This window comes from Rhinoderma darwinii, unplaced genomic scaffold (assembly GCF_050947455.1).
Source record: "Rhinoderma darwinii isolate aRhiDar2 unplaced genomic scaffold, aRhiDar2.hap1 Scaffold_821, whole genome shotgun sequence".
Taxonomy (NCBI): Eukaryota; Metazoa; Chordata; class Amphibia; order Anura; family Rhinodermatidae; genus Rhinoderma; species Rhinoderma darwinii.
The window spans coordinates 50,557-67,187 of NW_027464388.1; the positions used below are offsets into that span (position 1 = coordinate 50,557).

Below are 16,631 nucleotides of genomic sequence, written 5' to 3' on the forward strand. Positions count from 1 at the left end.
CATGCAGATAAACACTGGCAGCGGCAGCAAGTGCATGCCCACAGCCACCCCTTGTTCCTTCACACCTTGTATCAGCTGTAATCCAGTCCAGTCCAGTGCTGCCTGCTGAGCAGCACTGACCAACACTGCCTGGGCCCAGGCTTTTATCTCTGAGGCCCCATTATGATGTCAGAAAGCTGGCTCTGGAATCCTGAGGGCTCCACTATGACACGTGCAAAGTTCCGTCTGAACTTTATATAAGACGGTGAGGCTCAGTCAGTCACTCAGTGTTGCCTGAGAGGGCAACACTGCAACAGCCGGCCGCCAGGCTGTCTTTTTTTTGCACAGCTAGTTGCCTCCAGGAGGCCACAAGAGGGAGACAAGGGACTGCAAAATGGAAAATAGGCATCCACCAACTTTACAGACAACTTCTCCTTGCTCCTACAACCTCCATCCTTGCACAGTTTGTTATTCTTCTAGGTAACATAGTAACAAATCCAAATTGCTGCTCTCTTTGTAGGCAAGCAAGGCTTTGTTGCAACTGCAATTCTTACTTCTTCTTGAAATGTAGGGACGACAGTACATTCCATCACATCCATCTAGTGTACACAGGTAGGTCCATTGTGGCGGGCAGGCGAGCGGGCGGGCTGCTTTATTGGCTGTTTGCTGTTCCCCTACTCCACTCCACTATTTGACTGTTGTGCTGCATCAATCAATCAATCAATCAATCAATCAATCAATCAATCAATCAATCAATCAATCAATCAATCAGTGGCTGGCTCAGGTGCAGCTCTTTAACTTACCTAAAAGGGAGGGCGGAGAGAAGACAAGGAAGGTGAATGAGGTGTTCCAATGTGAAATGCCGGAAACACAGAAACACAGACGACACACAACAAGAGGTGGCAATCTATTCATTAATTGCATTTAATCAATGAGCTCATTATTACTCATGCATTGTCCAACAGGTGTTGAAATAATGGGATTAAAAGGGGAGATCCCTTCAGAAAGACAGAAACAATAGCAAAGACAAAAAACACTTTTGGAATCTGCTTTTAGTCAACACATAAGGAAAGGGTGCACCGGTCCTGGAAATACTGCAATACCAGGTCAATGCGTGGAGTGGACAGAGCAAGCTCTATTTCCATCTCCCTGTTCTAAAAATCCATTTAATATATGGTCCCCAGATAGGGGACGTATCAGATATTAAACTGATAAGAACAGATACTACACTTGATCTTAGCCAAAAGGCCGAGAAGCGATAACCCGAACGGGCCGCGCGTTGCCCGAGCCTGCCCGATACTGCTGTTCAGCCCTTGCAGCGATTCAGCCTACTTCTAGGCAATTCCATGGGGCCCTGCAGGCTCACACACTCACAGCTACACGGGAGGTGAATAAAGGCCGGAGAGGAAGCCAGACAGGATTTGCTTCTTTTGCTTGCACCACAATGCAGTGCTGAAAGAGGAGGAATCTACATAAAAACGCCTTCCTGGCAACGCCCAAATGCCCTGCTGCCATGCAGATAAACACTGGCAGCGGCAGCAAGTGCATGCCCACAGCCACCCCTTGTTCCTTCACACCTTGTATCAGCTGTAATCCAGTCCAGTCCAGTGCTGCCTGCTGAGCAGCACTGACCAACACTGCCTGGGCCCAGGCTTTTATCTCTGAGGCCCCATTATGATGTCAGAAAGCTGGCTCTGGAATCCTGAGGGCTCCACTATGACACGTGCAAAGTTCCGTCTGAACTTTATATAAGACGGTGAGGCTCAGTCAGTCACTCAGTGTTGCCTGAGAGGGCAACACTGCAACAGCCGGCCGCCAGGCTGTCTTTTTTTTGCACAGCTAGTTGCCTCCAGGAGGCCACAAGAGGGAGACAAGGGACTGCAAAATGGAAAATAGGCATCCACCAACTTTACAGACAACTTCTCCTTGCTCCTACAACCTCCATCCTTGCACAGTTTGTTATTCTTCTAGGTAACATAGTAACAAATCCAAATTGCTGCTCTCTTTGTAGGCAAGCAAGGCTTTGTTGCAACTGCAATTCTTACTTCTTCTTGAAATGTAGGGACGACAGTACATTCCATCACATCCATCTAGTGTACACAGGTAGGTCCATTGTGGCGGGCAGGCGAGCGGGCGGGCTGCTTTATTGGCTGTTTGCTGTTCCCCTACTCCACTCCACTATTTGACTGTTGTGCTGCATCAATCAATCAATCAATCAATCAATCAATCAATCAATCAATCAATCAATCAGTGGCTGGCTCAGGTGCAGCTCTTTAACTTACCTAAAAGGGAGGGCGGAGAGAAGACAAGGAAGGTGAATGAGGTGTTCCAATGTGAAATGCCGGAAACACAGAAACACAGACGACACACAACAAGAGGTGGCAATCTATTCATTAATTGCATTTAATCAATGAGCTCATTATCACTCATGCATTGTCCAACAGGTGTTGAAATAATGGGATTAAAAGGGGAGATCCCTTCAGAAAGACAGAAACAATAGCAAAGACAAAAAACACTTTTGGAATCTGCTTTTAGTCAACACATAAGGAAAGGGTGCACCGGTCCTGGAAATACTGCAATACCAGGTCAATGCGTGGAGTGGACAGAGCAAGCTCTATTTCCATCTCCCTGTTCTAAAAATCCATTTAATATATGGTCCCCAGATAGGGGACGTATCAGATATTAAACTGATAAGAACAGATACTACACTTGATCTTAGCCAAAAGGCCGAGAAGCGATAACCCGAACGGGCCGCGCGTTGCCCGAGCCTGCCCGATACTGCTGTTCAGCCCTTGCAGCGATTCAGCCTACTTCTAGGCAATTCCATGGGGCCCTGCAGGCTCACACACTCACAGCTACACGGGAGGTGAATAAAGGCCGGAGAGGAAGCCAGACAGGATTTGCTTCTTTTGCTTGCACCACAATGCAGTGCTGAAAGAGGAGGAATCTACATAAAAACGCCTTCCTGGCAACGCCCAAATGCCCTGCTGCCATGCAGATAAACACTGGCAGCGGCAGCAAGTGCATGCCCACAGCCACCCCTTGTTCCTTCACACCTTGTATCAGCTGTAATCCAGTCCAGTCCAGTGCTGCCTGCTGAGCAGCACTGACCAACACTGCCTGGGCCCAGGCTTTTATCTCTGAGGCCCCATTATGATGTCAGAAAGCTGGCTCTGGAATCCTGAGGGCTCCACTATGACACGTGCAAAGTTCCGTCTGAACTTTATATAAGACGGTGAGGCTCAGTCAGTCACTCAGTGTTGCCTGAGAGGGCAACACTGCAACAGCCGGCCGCCAGGCTGTCTTTTTTTTGCACAGCTAGTTGCCTCCAGGAGGCCACAAGAGGGAGACAAGGGACTGCAAAATGGAAAATAGGCATCCACCAACTTTACAGACAACTTCTCCTTGCTCCTACAACCTCCATCCTTGCACAGTTTGTTATTCTTCTAGGTAACATAGTAACAAATCCAAATTGCTGCTCTCTTTGTAGGCAAGCAAGGCTTTGTTGCAACTGCAATTCTTACTTCTTCTTGAAATGTAGGGACGACAGTACATTCCATCACATCCATCTAGTGTACACAGGTAGGTCCATTGTGGCGGGCAGGCGAGCGGGCGGGCTGCTTTATTGGCTGTTTGCTGTTCCCCTACTCCACTCCACTATTTGACTGTTGTGCTGCATCAATCAATCAATCAATCAATCAATCAATCAATCAATCAATCAATCAATCAATCAGTGGCTGGCTCAGGTGCAGCTCTTTAACTTACCTAAAAGGGAGGGCGGAGAGAAGACAAGGAAGGTGAATGAGGTGTTCCAATGTGAAATGCCGGAAACACAGAAACACAGACGACACACAACAAGAGGTGGCAATCTATTCATTAATTGCATTTAATCAATGAGCTCATTATCACTCATGCATTGTCCAACAGGTGTTGAAATAATGGGATTAAAAGGGGAGATCCCTTCAGAAAGACAGAAACAATAGCAAAGACAAAAAACACTTTTGGAATCTGCTTTTAGTCAACACATAAGGAAAGGGTGCACCGGTCCTGGAAATACTGCAATACCAGGTCAATGCGTGGAGTGGACAGAGCAAGCTCTATTTCCATCTCCCTGTTCTAAAAATCCATTTAATATATGGTCCCCAGATAGGGGACGTATCAGATATTAAACTGATAAGAACAGATACTACACTTGATCTTAGCCAAAAGGCCGAGAAGCGATAACCCGAACGGGCCGCGCGTTGCCCGAGCCTGCCCGATACTGCTGTTCAGCCCTTGCAGCGATTCAGCCTACTTCTAGGCAATTCCATGGGGCCCTGCAGGCTCACACACTCACAGCTACACGGGAGGTGAATAAAGGCCGGAGAGGAAGCCAGACAGGATTTGCTTCTTTTGCTTGCACCACAATGCAGTGCTGAAAGAGGAGGAATCTACATAAAAACGCCTTCCTGGCAACGCCCAAATGCCCTGCTGCCATGCAGATAAACACTGGCAGCGGCAGCAAGTGCATGCCCACAGCCACCCCTTGTTCCTTCACACCTTGTATCAGCTGTAATCCAGTCCAGTCCAGTGCTGCCTGCTGAGCAGCACTGACCAACACTGCCTGGGCCCAGGCTTTTATCTCTGAGGCCCCATTATGATGTCAGAAAGCTGGCTCTGGAATCCTGAGGGCTCCACTATGACACGTGCAAAGTTCCGTCTGAACTTTATATAAGACGGTGAGGCTCAGTCAGTCACTCAGTGTTGCCTGAGAGGGCAACACTGCAACAGCCGGCCGCCAGGCTGTCTTTTTTTTGCACAGCTAGTTGCCTCCAGGAGGCCACAAGAGGGAGACAAGGGACTGCAAAATGGAAAATAGGCATCCACCAACTTTACAGACAACTTCTCCTTGCTCCTACAACCTCCATCCTTGCACAGTTTGTTATTCTTCTAGGTAACATAGTAACAAATCCAAATTGCTGCTCTCTTTGTAGGCAAGCAAGGCTTTGTTGCAACTGCAATTCTTACTTCTTCTTGAAATGTAGGGACGACAGTACATTCCATCACATCCATCTAGTGTACACAGGTAGGTCCATTGTGGCGGGCAGGCGAGCGGGCGGGCTGCTTTATTGGCTGTTTGCTGTTCCCCTACTCCACTCCACTATTTGACTGTTGTGCTGCATCAATCAATCAATCAATCAATCAATCAATCAATCAGTGGCTGGCTCAGGTGCAGCTCTTTAACTTACCTAAAAGGGAGGGCGGAGAGAAGACAAGGAAGGTGAATGAGGTGTTCCAATGTGAAATGCCGGAAACACAGAAACACAGACGACACACAACAAGAGGTGGCAATCTATTCATTAATTGCATTTAATCAATGAGCTCATTATCACTCATGCATTGTCCAACAGGTGTTGAAATAATGGGATTAAAAGGGGAGATCCCTTCAGAAAGACAGAAACAATAGCAAAGACAAAAAACACTTTTGGAATCTGCTTTTAGTCAACACATAAGGAAAGGGTGCACCGGTCCTGGAAATACTGCAATACCAGGTCAATGCGTGGAGTGGACAGAGCAAGCTCTATTTCCATCTCCCTGTTCTAAAAATCCATTTAATATATGGTCCCCAGATAGGGGACGTATCAGATATTAAACTGATAAGAACAGATACTACACTTGATCTTAGCCAAAAGGCCGAGAAGCGATAACCCGAACGGGCCGCGCGTTGCCCGAGCCTGCCCGATACTGCTGTTCAGCCCTTGCAGCGATTCAGCCTACTTCTAGGCAATTCCATGGGGCCCTGCAGGCTCACACACTCACAGCTACACGGGAGGTGAATAAAGGCCGGAGAGGAAGCCAGACAGGATTTGCTTCTTTTGCTTGCACCACAATGCAGTGCTGAAAGAGGAGGAATCTACATAAAAACGCCTTCCTGGCAACGCCCAAATGCCCTGCTGCCATGCAGATAAACACTGGCAGCGGCAGCAAGTGCATGCCCACAGCCACCCCTTGTTCCTTCACACCTTGTATCAGCTGTAATCCAGTCCAGTCCAGTGCTGCCTGCTGAGCAGCACTGACCAACACTGCCTGGGCCCAGGCTTTTATCTCTGAGGCCCCATTATGATGTCAGAAAGCTGGCTCTGGAATCCTGAGGGCTCCACTATGACACGTGCAAAGTTCCGTCTGAACTTTATATAAGACGGTGAGGCTCAGTCAGTCACTCAGTGTTGCCTGAGAGGGCAACACTGCAACAGCCGGCCGCCAGGCTGTCTTTTTTTTGCACAGCTAGTTGCCTCCAGGAGGCCACAAGAGGGAGACAAGGGACTGCAAAATGGAAAATAGGCATCCACCAACTTTACAGACAACTTCTCCTTGCTCCTACAACCTCCATCCTTGCACAGTTTGTTATTCTTCTAGGTAACATAGTAACAAATCCAAATTGCTGCTCTCTTTGTAGGCAAGCAAGGCTTTGTTGCAACTGCAATTCTTACTTCTTCTTGAAATGTAGGGACGACAGTACATTCCATCACATCCATCTAGTGTACACAGGTAGGTCCATTGTGGCGGGCAGGCGAGCGGGCGGGCTGCTTTATTGGCTGTTTGCTGTTCCCCTACTCCACTCCACTATTTGACTGTTGTGCTGCATCAATCAATCAATCAATCAATCAATCAATCAATCAATCAATCAATCAATCAGTGGCTGGCTCAGGTGCAGCTCTTTAACTTACCTAAAAGGGAGGGCGGAGAGAAGACAAGGAAGGTGAATGAGGTGTTCCAATGTGAAATGCCGGAAACACAGAAACACAGACTACACACAACAAGAGGTGGCAATCTATTCATTAATTGCATTTAATCAATGAGCTCATTATCACTCATGCATTGTCCAACAGGTGTTGAAATAATGGGATTAAAAGGGGAGATCCCTTCAGAAAGACAGAAACAATAGCAAAGACAAAAAACACTTTTGGAATCTGCTTTTAGTCAACACATAAGGAAAGGGTGCACCGGTCCTGGAAATACTGCAATACCAGGTCAATGCGTGGAGTGGACAGAGCAAGCTCTATTTCCATCTCCCTGTTCTAAAAATCCATTTAATATATGGTCCCCAGATAGGGGACGTATCAGATATTAAACTGATAAGAACAGATACTACACTTGATCTTAGCCAAAAGGCCGAGAAGCGATAACCCGAACGGGCCGCGCGTTGCCCGAGCCTGCCCGATACTGCTGTTCAGCCCTTGCAGCGATTCAGCCTACTTCTAGGCAATTCCATGGGGCCCTGCAGGCTCACACACACAGCTACACGGGAGGTGAATAAAGGCCGGAGAGGAAGCCAGACAGGATTTGCTTCTTTTGCTTGCACCACAATGCAGTGCTGAAAGAGGAGGAATCTACATAAAAACGCCTTCCTGGCAACGCCCAAATGCCCTGCTGCCATGCAGATAAACACTGGCAGCGGCAGCAAGTGCATGCCCACAGCCACCCCTTGTTCCTTCACACCTTGTATCAGCTGTAATCCAGTCCAGTCCAGTGCTGCCTGCTGAGCAGCACTGACCAACACTGCCTGGGCCCAGGCATCTCTGAGGCCCCATTATGATGTCAGAAAGCTGGCTCTGGAATCCTGAGGGCTCCACTATGACACGTGCAAAGTTCCGTCTGAACTTTATATAAGACGGTGAGGCTCAGTCAGTCACTCAGTGTTGCCTGAGAGGGCAACACTGCAACAGCCGGCCGCCAGGCTGTCTTTTTTTTGCACAGCTAGTTGCCTCCAGGAGGCCACAAGAGGGAGACAAGGGACTGCAAAATGGAAAATAGGCATCCACCAACTTTACAGACAACTTCTCCTTGCTCCTACAACCTCCATCCTTGCACAGTTTGTTATTCTTCTAGGTAACATAGTAACAAATCCAAATTGCTGCTCTCTTTGTAGGCAAGCAAGGCTTTGTTGCAACTGCAATTCTTACTTCTTCTTGAAATGTAGGGACGACAGTACATTCCATCACATCCATCTAGTGTACACAGGTAGGTCCATTGTGGCGGGCAGGCGAGCGGGCGGGCTGCTTTATTGGCTGTTTGCTGTTCCCCTACTCCACTCCACTATTTGACTGTTGTGCTGCATCAATCAATCAATCAATCAATCAATCAATCAATCAATCAATCAATCAATCGCTGGCTCAGGTGCAGCTCTTTAACTTACCTAAAAGGGAGGGCGGAGAGAAGACAAGGAAGGTGAATGAGGTGTTCCAATGTGAAATGCCGGAAACACAGAAACACAGACGACACACAACAAGAGGTGGCAATCTATTCATTAATTGCATTTAATCAATGAGCTCATTATCACTCATGCATTGTCCAACAGGTGTTGAAATAATGGGATTAAAAGGGGAGATCCCTTCAGAAAGACAGAAACAATAGCAAAGACAAAAAACACTTTTGGAATCTGCTTTTAGTCAACACATAAGGAAAGGGTGCACCGGTCCTGGAAATACTGCAATACCAGGTCAATGCGTGGAGTGGACAGAGCAAGCTCTATTTCCATCTCCCTGTTCTAAAAATCCATTTAATATATGGTCCCCAGATAGGGGACGTATCAGATATTAAACTGATAAGAACAGATACTACACTTGATCTTAGCCAAAAGGCCGAGAAGCGATAACCCGAACGGGCCGCGCGTTGCCCGAGCCTGCCCGATACTGCTGTTCAGCCCTTGCAGCGATTCAGCCTACTTCTAGGCAATTCCATGGGGCCCTGCAGGCTCACACACTCACAGCTACACGGGAGGTGAATAAAGGCCGGAGAGGAAGCCAGACAGGATTTGCTTCTTTTGCTTGCACCACAATGCAGTGCTGAAAGAGGAGGAATCTACATAAAAACGCCTTCCTGGCAACGCCCAAATGCCCTGCTGCCATGCAGATAAACACTGGCAGCGGCAGCAAGTGCATGCCCACAGCCACCCCTTGTTCCTTCACACCTTGTATCAGCTGTAATCCAGTCCAGTCCAGTGCTGCCTGCTGAGCAGCACTGACCAACACTGCCTGGGCCCAGGCTTTTATCTCTGAGGCCCCATTATGATGTCAGAAAGCTGGCTCTGGAATCCTGAGGGCTCCACTATGACACGTGCAAAGTTCCGTCTGAACTTTATATAAGACGGTGAGGCTCAGTCAGTCACTCAGTGTTGCCTGAGAGGGCAACACTGCAACAGCCGGCCGCCAGGCTGTCTTTTTTTTGCACAGCTAGTTGCCTCCAGGAGGCCACAAGAGGGAGACAAGGGACTGCAAAATGGAAAATAGGCATCCACCAACTTTACAGACAACTTCTCCTTGCTCCTACAACCTCCATCCTTGCACAGTTTGTTATTCTTCTAGGTAACATAGTAACAAATCCAAATTGCTGCTCTCTTTGTAGGCAAGCAAGGCTTTGTTGCAACTGCAATTCTTACTTCTTCTTGAAATGTAGGGACGACAGTACATTCCATCACATCCATCTAGTGTACACAGGTAGGTCCATTGTGGCGGGCAGGCGAGCGGGCGGGCTGCTTTATTGGCTGTTTGCTGTTCCCCTACTCCACTCCACTATTTGACTGTTGTGCTGCATCAATCAATCAATCAATCAATCAATCAATCAATCAGTGGCTGGCTCAGGTGCAGCTCTTTAACTTACCTAAAAGGGAGGGCGGAGAAAAGACAAGGAAGGTGAATGAGGTGTTCCAATGTGAAATGCCGGAAACACAGAAACACAGACGACACACAACAAGAGGTGGCAATCTATTCATTAATTGCATTTAATCAATGAGCTCATTATCACTCATGCATTGTCCAACAGGTGTTGAAATAATGGGATTAAAAGGGGAGATCCCTTCAGAAAGACAGAAACAATAGCAAAGACAAAAAACACTTTTGGAATCTGCTTTTAGTCAACACATAAGGAAAGGGTGCACCGGTCCTGGAAATACTGCAATACCAGGTCAATGCGTGGAGTGGACAGAGCAAGCTCTATTTCCATCTCCCTGTTCTAAAAATCCATTTAATATATGGTCCCCAGATAGGGGACGTATCAGATATTAAACTGATAAGAACAGATACTACACTTGATCTTAGCCAAAAGGCCGAGAAGCGATAACCCGAACGGGCCGCGCGTTGCCCGAGCCTGCCCGATACTGCTGTTCAGCCCTTGCAGCGATTCAGCCTACTTCTAGGCAATTCCATGGGGCCCTGCAGGCTCACACACTCACAGCTACACGGGAGGTGAATAAAGGCCGGAGAGGAAGCCAGACAGGATTTGCTTCTTTTGCTTGCACCACAATGCAGTGCTGAAAGAGGAGGAATCTACATAAAAACGCCTTCCTGGCAACGCCCAAATGCCCTGCTGCCATGCAGATAAACACTGGCAGCGGCAGCAAGTGCATGCCCACAGCCACCCCTTGTTCCTTCACACCTTGTATCAGCTGTAATCCAGTCCAGTCCAGTGCTGCCTGCTGAGCAGCACTGACCAACACTGCCTGGGCCCAGGCTTTTATCTCTGAGGCCCCATTATGATGTCAGAAAGCTGGCTCTGGAATCCTGAGGGCTCCACTATGACACGTGCAAAGTTCCGTCTGAACTTTATATAAGACGGTGAGGCTCAGTCAGTCACTCAGTGTTGCCTGAGAGGGCAACACTGCAACAGCCGGCCGCCAGGCTGTCTTTTTTTTGCACAGCTAGTTGCCTCCAGGAGGCCACAAGAGGGAGACAAGGGACTGCAAAATGGAAAATAGGCATCCACCAACTTTACAGACAACTTCTCCTTGCTCCTACAACCTCCATCCTTGCACAGTTTGTTATTCTTCTAGGTAACATAGTAACAAATCCAAATTGCTGCTCTCTTTGTAGGCAAGCAAGGCTTTGTTGCAACTGCAATTCTTACTTCTTCTTGAAATGTAGGGACGACAGTACATTCCATCACATCCATCTAGTGTACACAGGTAGGTCCATTGTGGCGGGCAGGCGAGCGGGCGGGCTGCTTTATTGGCTGTTTGCTGTTCCCCTACTCCACTCCACTATTTGACTGTTGTGCTGCATCAATCAATCAATCAATCAATCAATCAATCAATCAATCAATCAATCAATCAGTGGCTGGCTCAGGTGCAGCTCTTTAACTTACCTAAAAGGGAGGGCGGAGAGAAGACAAGGAAGGTGAATGAGGTGTTCCAATGTGAAATGCCGGAAACACAGAAACACAGACGACACACAACAAGAGGTGGCAATCTATTCATTAATTGCATTTAATCAATGAGCTCATTATCACTCATGCATTGTCCAACAGGTGTTGAAATAATGGGATTAAAAGGGGAGATCCCTTCAGAAAGACAGAAACAATAGCAAAGACAAAAAACACTTTTGGAATCTGCTTTTAGTCAACACATAAGGAAAGGGTGCACCGGTCCTGGAAATACTGCAATACCAGGTCAATGCGTGGAGTGGACAGAGCAAGCTCTATTTCCATCTCCCTGTTCTAAAAATCCATTTAATATATGGTCCCCAGATAGGGGACGTATCAGATATTAAACTGATAAGAACAGATACTACACTTGATCTTAGCCAAAAGGCCGAGAAGCGATAACCCGAACGGGCCGCGCGTTGCCCGAGCCTGCCCGATACTGCTGTTCAGCCCTTGCAGCGATTCAGCCTACTTCTAGGCAATTCCATGGGGCCCTGCAGGCTCACACACTCACAGCTACACGGGAGGTGAATAAAGGCCGGAGAGGAAGCCAGACAGGATTTGCTTCTTTTGCTTGCACCACAATGCAGTGCTGAAAGAGGAGGAATCTACATAAAAACGCCTTCCTGGCAACGCCCAAATGCCCTGCTGCCATGCAGATAAACACTGGCAGCGGCAGCAAGTGCATGCCCACAGCCACCCCTTGTTCCTTCACACCTTGTATCAGCTGTAATCCAGTCCAGTCCAGTGCTGCCTGCTGAGCAGCACTGACCAACACTGCCTGGGCCCAGGCTTTTATCTCTGAGGCCCCATTATGATGTCAGAAAGCTGGCTCTGGAATCCTGAGGGCTCCACTATGACACGTGCAAAGTTCCGTCTGAACTTTATATAAGACGGTGAGGCTCAGTCAGTCACTCAGTGTTGCCTGAGAGGGCAACACTGCAACAGCCGGCCGCCAGGCTGTCTTTTTTTTGCACAGCTAGTTGCCTCCAGGAGGCCACAAGAGGGAGACAAGGGACTGCAAAATGGAAAATAGGCATCCACCAACTTTACAGACAACTTCTCCTTGCTCCTACAACCTCCATCCTTGCACAGTTTGTTATTCTTCTAGGTAACATAGTAACAAATCCAAATTGCTGCTCTCTTTGTAGGCAAGCAAGGCTTTGTTGCAACTGCAATTCTTACATCTTCTTGAAATGTAGGGACGACAGTACATTCCATCACATCCATCTAGTGTACACAGGTAGGTCCATTGTGGCGGGCAGGCGAGCGGGCGGGCTGCTTTATTGGCTGTTTGCTGTTCCCCTACTCCACTCCACTATTTGACTGTTGTACTGCATCAATCAATCAATCAATCAATCAATCAATCAATCAATCAATCAATCAATCAATCAGTGGCTGGCTCAGGTGCAGCTCTTTAACTTACCTAAAAGGGAGGGCGGAGAGAAGACAAGGAAGGTGAATGAGGTGTTCCAATGTGAAATGCCGGAAACACAGAAACACAGACGACACACAACAAGAGGTGGCAATCTATTCATTAATTGCATTTAATCAATGAGCTCATTATCACTCATGCATTGTCCAACAGGTGTTGAAATAATGGGATTAAAAGGGGAGATCCCTTCAGAAAGACAGAAACAATAGCAAAGACAAAAAACACTTTTGGAATCTGCTTTTAGTCAACACATAAGGAAAGGGTGCACCGGTCCTGGAAATACTGCAATACCAGGTCAATGCGTGGAGTGGACAGAGCAAGCTCTATTTCCATCTCCCTGTTCTAAAAATCCATTTAATATATGGTCCCCAGATAGGGGACGTATCAGATATTAAACTGATAAGAACAGATACTACACTTGATCTTAGCCAAAAGGCCGAGAAGCGATAACCCGAACGGGCCGCGCGTTGCCCGAGCCTGCCCGATACTGCTGTTCAGCCCTTGCAGCGATTCAGCCTACTTCTAGGCAATTCCATGGGGCCCTGCAGGCTCACACACTCACAGCTACACGGGAGGTGAATAAAGGCCGGAGAGGAAGCCAGACAGGATTTGCTTCTTTTGCTTGCACCACAATGCAGTGCTGAAAGAGGAGGAATCTACATAAAAACGCCTTCCTGGCAACGCCCAAATGCCCTGCTGCCATGCAGATAAACACTGGCAGCGGCAGCAAGTGCATGCCCACAGCCACCCCTTGTTCCTTCACACCTTGTATCAGCTGTAATCCAGTCCAGTCCAGTGCTGCCTGCTGAGCAGCACTGACCAACACTGCCTGGGCCCAGGCTTTTATCTCTGAGGCCCCATTATGATGTCAGAAAGCTGGCTCTGGAATCCTGAGGGCTCCACTATGACACGTGCAAAGTTCCGTCTGAACTTTATATAAGACGGTGAGGCTCAGTCAGTCACTCAGTGTTGCCTGAGAGGGCAACACTGCAACAGCCGGCCGCCAGGCTGTCTTTTTTTTGCACAGCTAGTTGCCTCCAGGAGGCCACAAGAGGGAGACAAGGGACTGCAAAATGGAAAATAGGCATCCACCAACTTTACAGACAACTTCTCCTTGCTCCTACAACCTCCATCCTTGCACAGTTTGTTATTCTTCTAGGTAACATAGTAACAAATCCAAATTGCTGCTCTCTTTGTAGGCAAGCAAGGCTTTGTTGCAACTGCAATTCTTACTTCTTCTTGAAATGTAGGGACGACAGTACATTCCATCACATCCATCTAGTGTACACAGGTAGGTCCATTGTGGCGGGCAGGCGAGCGGGCGGGCTGCTTTATTGGCTGTTTGCTGTTCCCCTACTCCACTCCACTATTTGACTGTTGTGCTGCATCAATCAATCAATCAATCAATCAATCAATCAGTGGCTGGCTCAGGTGCAGCTCTTTAACTTACCTAAAAGGGAGGGCGGAGAGAAGACAAGGAAGGTGAATGAGGTGTTCCAATGTGAAATGCCGGAAACACAGAAACACAGACGACACACAACAAGAGGTGGCAATCTATTCATTAATTGCATTTAATCAATGAGCTCATTATCACTCATGCATTGTCCAACAGGTGTTGAAATAATGGGATTAAAAGGGGAGATCCCTTCAGAAAGACAGAAACAATAGCAAAGACAAAAAACACTTTTGGAATCTGCTTTTAGTCAACACATAAGGAAAGGGTGCACCGGTCCTGGAAATACTGCAATACCAGGTCAATGCGTGGAGTGGACAGAGCAAGCTCTATTTCCATCTCCCTGTTCTAAAAATCCATTTAATATATGGTCCCCAGATAGGGGACGTATCAGATATTAAACTGATAAGAACAGATACTACACTTGATCTTAGCCAAAAGGCCGAGAAGCGATAACCCGAACGGGCCGCGCGTTGCCCGAGCCTGCCCGATACTGCTGTTCAGCCCTTGCAGCGATTCAGCCTACTTCTAGGCAATTCCATGGGGCCCTGCAGGCTCACACACTCACAGCTACACGGGAGGTGAATAAAGGCCGGAGAGGAAGCCAGACAGGATTTGCTTCTTTTGCTTGCACCACAATGCAGTGCTGAAAGAGGAGGAATCTACATAAAAACGCCTTCCTGGCAACGCCCAAATGCCCTGCTGCCATGCAGATAAACACTGGCAGCGGCAGCAAGTGCATGCCCACAGCCACCCCTTGTTCCTTCACACCTTGTATCAGCTGTAATCCAGTCCAGTCCAGTGCTGCCTGCTGAGCAGCACTGACCAACACTGCCTGGGCCCAGGCTTTTATCTCTGAGGCCCCATTATGATGTCAGAAAGCTGGCTCTGGAATCCTGAGGGCTCCACTATGACACGTGCAAAGTTCCGTCTGAACTTTATATAAGACGGTGAGGCTCAGTCAGTCACTCAGTGTTGCCTGAGAGGGCAACACTGCAACAGCCGGCCGCCAGGCTGTCTTTTTTTTGCACAGCTAGTTGCCTCCAGGAGGCCACAAGAGGGAGACAAGGGACTGCAAAATGGAAAATAGGCATCCACCAACTTTACAGACAACTTCTCCTTGCTCCTACAACCTCCATCCTTGCACAGTTTGTTATTCTTCTAGGTAACATAGTAACAAATCCAAATTGCTGCTCTCTTTGTAGGCAAGCAAGGCTTTGTTGCAACTGCAATTCTTACTTCTTCTTGAAATGTAGGGACGACAGTACATTCCATCACATCCATCTAGTGTACACAGGTAGGTCCATTGTGGCGGGCAGGCGAGCGGGCGGGCTGCTTTATTGGCTGTTTGCTGTTCCCCTACTCCACTCCACTATTTGACTGTTGTGCTGCATCAATCAATCAATCAATCAATCAATCAATCAATCAATCAGTGGCTGGCTCAGGTGCAGCTCTTTAACTTACCTAAAAGGGAGGGCGGAGAGAAGACAAGGAAGGTGAATGAGGTGTTCCAATGTGAAATGCCGGAAACACAGAAACACAGACGACACACAACAAGAGGTGGCAATCTATTCATTAATTGCATTTAATCAATGAGCTCATTATCACTCATGCATTGTCCAACAGGTGTTGAAATAATGGGATTAAAAGGGGAGATCCCTTCAGAAAGACAGAAACAATAGCAAAGACAAAAAACACTTTTGGAATCTGCTTTTAGTCAACACATAAGGAAAGGGTGCACCGGTCCTGGAAATACTGCAATACCAGGTCAATGCGTGGAGTGGACAGAGCAAGCTCTATTTCCATCTCCCTGTTCTAAAAATCCATTTAATATATGGTCCCCAGATAGGGGACGTATCAGATATTAAACTGATAAGAACAGATACTACACTTGATCTTAGCCAAAAGGCCGAGAAGCGATAACCCGAACGGGCCGCGCGTTGCCCGAGCCTGCCCGATACTGCTGTTCAGCCCTTGCAGCGATTCAGCCTACTTCTAGGCAATTCCATGGGGCCCTGCAGGCTCACACACTCACAGCTACACGGGAGGTGAATAAAGGCCGGAGAGGAAGCCAGACAGGATTTGCTTCTTTTGCTTGCACCACAATGCAGTGCTGAAAGAGGAGGAATCTACATAAAAACGCCTTCCTGGCAACGCCCAAATGCCCTGCTGCCATGCAGATAAACACTGGCAGCGGCAGCAAGTGCATGCCCACAGCCACCCCTTGTTCCTTCACACCTTGTATCAGCTGTAATCCAGTCCAGTCCAGTGCTGCCTGCTGAGCAGCACTGACCAACACTGCCTGGGCCCAGGCTTTTATCTCTGAGGCCCCATTATGATGTCAGAAAGCTGGCTCTGGAATCCTGAGGGCTCCACTATGACACGTGCAAAGTTCCGTCTGAACTTTATATAAGACGGTGAGGCTCAGTCAGTCACTCAGTGTTGCCTGAGAGGGCAACACTGCAACAGCCGGCCGCCAGGCTGTCTTTTTTTTGCACAGCTAGTTGCCTCCAGGAGGCCACAAGAGGGAGACAAGGGACTGCAAAATGGAAAATAGGCATCCACCAACTTTACAGACAACTTCTCCTT

At 48.0% G+C, this 16,631-nt stretch overlaps 11 non-coding genes across 11 annotated transcripts; all 11 read right to left on the reverse strand.

The window, feature by feature from the left end:
- Positions 1–1,048: 1,048 nt before the first annotated feature.
- Positions 1,049–1,239, reverse strand: LOC142731569 (U2 spliceosomal RNA). Its single transcript, XR_012879015.1, has one exon. It is a non-coding gene; the product is annotated as a U2 spliceosomal RNA (small nuclear RNA).
- Positions 1,240–2,527: 1,288 nt separating this feature from the next.
- Positions 2,528–2,718, reverse strand: LOC142731571 (U2 spliceosomal RNA). Its single transcript, XR_012879016.1, has one exon. It is a non-coding gene; the product is annotated as a U2 spliceosomal RNA (small nuclear RNA).
- Positions 2,719–4,010: 1,292 nt separating this feature from the next.
- Positions 4,011–4,201, reverse strand: LOC142731572 (U2 spliceosomal RNA). The gene has a single exon (XR_012879017.1). It is a non-coding gene; the product is annotated as a U2 spliceosomal RNA (small nuclear RNA).
- A 1,272-nt stretch (positions 4,202–5,473) lies between these two features.
- On the reverse strand, positions 5,474–5,664 carry LOC142731573 (U2 spliceosomal RNA). Its single transcript, XR_012879018.1, has one exon. It is a non-coding gene; the product is annotated as a U2 spliceosomal RNA (small nuclear RNA).
- A 1,288-nt stretch (positions 5,665–6,952) lies between these two features.
- Positions 6,953–7,143, reverse strand: LOC142731575 (U2 spliceosomal RNA). The gene has a single exon (XR_012879020.1). It is a non-coding gene; the product is annotated as a U2 spliceosomal RNA (small nuclear RNA).
- A 1,278-nt stretch (positions 7,144–8,421) lies between these two features.
- On the reverse strand, positions 8,422–8,612 carry LOC142731576 (U2 spliceosomal RNA). The gene has a single exon (XR_012879021.1). It is a non-coding gene; the product is annotated as a U2 spliceosomal RNA (small nuclear RNA).
- Positions 8,613–9,884: 1,272 nt separating this feature from the next.
- On the reverse strand, positions 9,885–10,075 carry LOC142731577 (U2 spliceosomal RNA). The gene has a single exon (XR_012879022.1). It is a non-coding gene; the product is annotated as a U2 spliceosomal RNA (small nuclear RNA).
- Positions 10,076–11,363: 1,288 nt separating this feature from the next.
- LOC142731578 (U2 spliceosomal RNA) lies at positions 11,364–11,554 on the reverse strand. The gene has a single exon (XR_012879023.1). It is a non-coding gene; the product is annotated as a U2 spliceosomal RNA (small nuclear RNA).
- Positions 11,555–12,846: 1,292 nt separating this feature from the next.
- LOC142731579 (U2 spliceosomal RNA) lies at positions 12,847–13,037 on the reverse strand. The gene has a single exon (XR_012879024.1). It is a non-coding gene; the product is annotated as a U2 spliceosomal RNA (small nuclear RNA).
- A 1,268-nt stretch (positions 13,038–14,305) lies between these two features.
- On the reverse strand, positions 14,306–14,496 carry LOC142731580 (U2 spliceosomal RNA). The gene has a single exon (XR_012879025.1). It is a non-coding gene; the product is annotated as a U2 spliceosomal RNA (small nuclear RNA).
- Positions 14,497–15,772: 1,276 nt separating this feature from the next.
- LOC142731582 (U2 spliceosomal RNA) lies at positions 15,773–15,963 on the reverse strand. The gene has a single exon (XR_012879026.1). It is a non-coding gene; the product is annotated as a U2 spliceosomal RNA (small nuclear RNA).
- Between the last annotated feature and the right edge of the window lie 668 nt (positions 15,964–16,631).